At 45.0% G+C, this 5,165-nt stretch overlaps 1 pseudogene; it reads left to right on the top strand.

The window, feature by feature from the left end:
- The first annotated feature begins 202 nt into the window (after positions 1 to 202).
- On the top strand, positions 203 to 4,765 carry LOC124658288 (annotated as a pseudogene).
- Positions 4,766 to 5,165: the final 400 nt, after the last annotated feature.

Below are 5,165 nucleotides of genomic sequence, written 5' to 3'. Positions count from 1 at the left end.
CTCTTCTCATCCGAATCCGGCCTCTCTGCCCTACCCGACCCACCGCCGTCGTCGCCCCCGCCGCGCCGCCGCAGCCACCCCTCCGCCCCTCAGCGCGCGCGGGTCGTCGCCGTCCCCGCCCCGCCTCGTCGCTCCCCGCCGCCCGCGAACTTTTGTTGGTTCACGAGGTACGTACGAGCGTTTCAGTCCTCGATCCAGCGATTGCTTGCTCCCAAACCCGAACTGATCGGCACCCCTTGATTCCCCCTCCGTCTAGATCCGCCGGCCCCTGATCTGAGCAGTAGGCGTTACCGTTTTGGTCCAAGGAGGCGAAGCTCTCTCTAGCCGGCCTAGGGCGCGGGAGCGGATGGGGGCGCCGAAGCAGAAGTGGACGGCGGAGGAGGAGGCGGCGCTCAAGGCCGGGATCTCCAAGCACGGCACCGGCAAATGGCGCACCATACTCAAGGACCCCGAGTTCAGCAGCATCCTGCGCTACCGCTCCAACGTCGACCTCAAGGTCCGCTCCCTTCCGTTTAACCGTTTCACCGCGATGCCTGGTGCGTCCACTCGTCTAACCGGCTACCGGGGTTGTTGCAGGACAAGTGGCGGAACATGAACGTCACCGTGAACGCGTCGGGGTCCCGGGAGAAGGTGCGGGCGACGCCGATGACGCCGGCCGCCAAGAAGCTGAGGTGCGCGCCCAAGCAGGACAGCACCTCGGCCGTGGCGGCGATCATGCCGGTCGTCTCCGACGGCGACGAGGAAATGGCGGAAGCGGCGCCTCTCTTGACGATCAGCGCGCCGGGCAAATCCCTCTCCAGGTTGGTTCGTTGGTTGGTGCCCTGTTTGGTTTGGTAGCTTGCTGTGACCGATGAGATGGCCGGGAACTGAACCCTGCTTGCTACTGCAATGTGATGTAGCTCTGTGCATGCCTGCAGGCTGGAGAATATCATACTGGAGGCCGTCAAGACCTTGAATGAGCCCACGGGGTCGTACAAGACAGCCATCGCTAACTACATTGAGGTTTATACCCCTCTTGTGCTTATTATGCTGTAGTTTATGCCGATGAATCAAATATCAACAACCTAGCATGGTATCCCTTGCAAACGCTAATAGTTTTACTGTCTACGAATAAAATGTAACCACGTCGCTGATTACTGAATATAGCCTTGATAATTATTCAGGTATGCTGCAGAAAATTGTGCGGTAAACATAGGTGTGTGGAAATGACTTCATGACTATTAGTTGCTGCAAAATTCCAATTCGTTTTTGCAGGTTGTATGTACTTCATCTAATTTACTAGGTAAATGGTGCCCTTTCTTAACCTGATTTTTCATGTCATGTAGGAACAATACTGGCCATACTGTCTTCGAAACTGAATGAGTTGACATCATCTGGGAAATTGATGAAGGTAAGATATCTCTTCTTTTCGTAACTGCATTATTGTGCATTCCTAGAAATATTGTTGAGGAAATCGTTAACTCCTAGCTGTTCGGTTGGCTGGCGAGTAGGGTATTAATAGTCTATTCAGCCAGTTAAGTTAAAGTCGTTATTTGAGATTAATTTCTTAGCTTAGCTCACTAGTTATATAGTTCAGTAATAAATAAGGTATCCAGCTTACTGTTGTCAGCAGTGTATAATCTTTTCTATCTAAATAGGAGATCCCCACTACCTAATTTTCCTTGCTTCTCATGCTTCCACGTCATCCATTTTATCCCACCGTTAGTCCATCATGCAGAATGTTGTTCCTCGCTTCATATTCCCGTACGAATCCACTTCATTGTCTGGACGTAGCTCCATGGGCTGGATGTCCTTCGTGGCCTGGCCGAGCCACATGGGCTAGATGTCCTGAGAAAAACAGTCGCTGATTGACTTCCTGGTCGTGGATAATCATGCACCTGAACTCATCCGTCATGGCGATGTTTGTCCTTCCAACTAGAGATGCCCCTCACAATTATATTAGCAGATCTGCCCATCATCATTCCCTCATCAATCATCAATCAGATATAACGCTTTGGGGCAGTAGATTTAATTCTTGGAAGTGGTAAGATCGTTTCCCCTCCCCACTATCTATTCCTCCTCCTTCCCTTGCCTTATTATCATCGAAATGGTCGCCGACCTCCACATGGAGCTCTGACTCAGGCGAGCGGTAGAAGATTCATTGGCTGCTTGCAGAAGTCAAAGTGGACTTTTCTTGCGTGTGTAGCGCGTCCAATTTTCTCTTTTTTATATTCTGCAAGTACTGTCTTCGTCATTTTTCTTGAAGCTCGGATCAACTTCTGAAGATCTGATAGACTCCTGTGGCATTTGATTTTGGTATCTCATCTCTCTCCTATTCTCATGGTTCTTGATAATCATTTTTACTTATCAAGTTTGCAGGAAACGTGTTGCATAGGGGTACGTCAACCCCTTCCTGTGATCAAAACCAATCGACGTCTCTTGGGTTTATGGTCAATCCTTGCTCGTTTTGTTCGCTGGCTTTATATGACATTTTCTGCAAGGTCGTCCATTCTTTTGGCATCCGAATGACGTTTCTATTGATGTGTACTCGTGTATACTTCAGTGGTGACCCTGAAAATCATTAGCACGCCACTTGCCTCTTTTCAGGTGTGTACTGAATGTAGCAGAACTGTTCGATGAAATGCCAATCAGGCCATGTGGTTGTGACAATTGATAGAATTCGGGTATGTAAGTATCCAGGTGACTTTTTTATTGATTCTGGTCTCCATCTTTCTTGCAGTAGTTCTTATGCCATTTACCAAGTGAGGGAAGTTTGTATTTCTTTAGATCAAAATGGAAGTTTGTAGTTTACCATTAGTAGCCATGTTCACGGATTTTTGATGGTCACACTGAGAACCTGCAGTCCGTTTGAAATTTAATAGAAATTATCGGCTGCACTGTGATTATATGTGGTCTATTACTCTATTTGTGAACTCTATTTCCCTCTTTTGTAAGATGCAGGGCTACAAGCTGACTGTGTGTTGCCCCGATAGAGTACACCGCAACTTGGACACCAATGGCGTGTTTGACTTCATCTACGAGTGAGTTTAGACTTGAGCCACAAAGCTCTTCTTCCATGTTATATACTTCCTGCCGCTGTTGAATGGTACTGGTATGTACTATCAGCTGAACCTGAAATGTTTGATGAAATGCAAGTGAGGTTCCGACTCTTGATGGTGGAATGCTTGATCCAAGTTGCATATGAAACTCTGTAGCTGTTTTCATCACAGTAATTAGTTACAACATTAGATGTCAATGGTTCTTTGCATTTTTTGGGTACAAACGGAGTTCATATTTCGACTATATTTATGGATTTCTCATAACCAGACTCAATGATCTGAAGATGGACTATGGAGATGATTTAAACAGTGTGAAAACATGCACTGTTGAAATGGTAAAGATTTGTTCTTATGAAAGGTTATTGTTGTTGTTGGCCACCATCAATTCTTGCAAGTCAATATTCAGCACATGTGAATCATGCACTTCAAGCGGTTGTGAAGATCATAGATAAAGTTCGATGATTCTATTTTCTAGATGATATTATTTTAGGTATGAATGGTAGGCGTGTGAGTACATTGCAAATCACGAAGGTGAAAACTGATTTTCTGTTGTGACATGTCTCGATTTCTATTTTATCCTTCCTGCATATCTGTACTCCCACATTTGCTACTATCATTGTTGTACATGTGTATATTTACCCAGTATAAATCTATTTGTTATTTTCTTTTGATACGTGTATTGTTCCAATCTCTCAATTTTCTTGAATTGTTTGACAAGCTCTACCTTGGATATTCTGTGTTATCTTGGAATATATATCAGTATTTAAATGTCAGCTTACCTTCAAATGCATGTATCTGCCTTCTGCATCATGGGTAGTTACAAAAGCATCTAAATAATCAGTTTATTTACTTTTTTTAAAAAGTTTTGCATATCGTATATCACTAAAATTTTCTGCAGCAACGCGCGGGGGGATCATCTAGTTTTTATTAGTAATAGAAGAGGGAACATGAGGTCCACGTGTAATCTTTCTGCCATAATCACTTGCATGGCATTTCAGCAAATCAAATCACTTGCTTGCCGGTTTGTCCAATGATTCATCACCTAAATACAACGTGCATGCATGTATATATCATAGGCAGAGTTCAGAAAATCCTTTTTCCACATTGGACAGAGTGTTTTCCTCTATGCTTGTTTACACTATTCAGTTTGGGGTCTCTGAAGTTCAATTTCTGCAGGGTGATATTAGGAGGCGTCTTTACTATTCAATAAAATGAAGGAACCCAGAATCATGCCTGGAAAGGTACCACATTAGGCACACGAGAAGGTAGACTCTTCCTATGTTTTTTCTTCTTTACTAGCTGCAGGCTGAATGACATGATATGAGTGCTCTTACACTACATCCCACAATGATGCCAAGAGCGTCCATGGGTAGCGGTGCAGGTGGTCGCAGGTGGTCGAGAGCAGCAGGTGATCGGCTCAGGCCGAGAGCAGCAGGTGGTCGAGAGAGCATCAGGTGATGGGCTTTAGGCCTTGGCCGAGAGCTGCGCAGGTGGCTGAGAGCAGCAGGTTGCTGAACTCAGCCATGCAATTGAACCGGCGTCGAAGCAGCGGTGGACGGCGTCGAGGATGGAGGACAGAGCTGTGCACCGCGAAGCTTGCAATTTTGATTTTTGAGGGCAGGATGGATAAGAATTTAACCGAGATTTTCTTTTTTGTAAAGTTGACTTATACGACAAGTAAGACGGGCTGGATGGAGTATGCAAATTTGTGTTTTGAGTTCAAAACATGTTATATGTTGCAAAAACTGCGAGTTTGAAAAAGTTATGAAAAAACAGTTGTTGCAATTCATCTCATGCTCACATGAACCCATCCGACTTTGGTACGATGTGCTGGGCCACCCAGATTTTCCAAGGCCTGCAATCGACGATGCATGTTTTTACATCGTACATAGATCGGACGAATTTTGTCGTACACGTAGCGGCACTCATCATGATAATATATAAATTTCATAGTCAATTCGAGAATCATTTACAAATCCTTGTGGCAGCCAAACATGTATATGGTATTAGAATCACAATACAATACTAATGAAATGGGAGCCAAACGAGCTCTTAGTAATAGTGTCATTCATGAAAAAAGTGAACACATAGACCGCCCAGGATCAAAACTGTTTTGAGTTGGCTTTA

This window comes from Lolium rigidum, chromosome 5, assembly GCF_022539505.1.
Source record: "Lolium rigidum isolate FL_2022 chromosome 5, APGP_CSIRO_Lrig_0.1, whole genome shotgun sequence".
Classification (NCBI taxonomy): domain Eukaryota; kingdom Viridiplantae; phylum Streptophyta; class Magnoliopsida; order Poales; family Poaceae; genus Lolium; species Lolium rigidum.
Note: the sequence above shows the minus strand (reverse complement) of the source record. Positions and strands in the feature narration are given on the sequence as shown.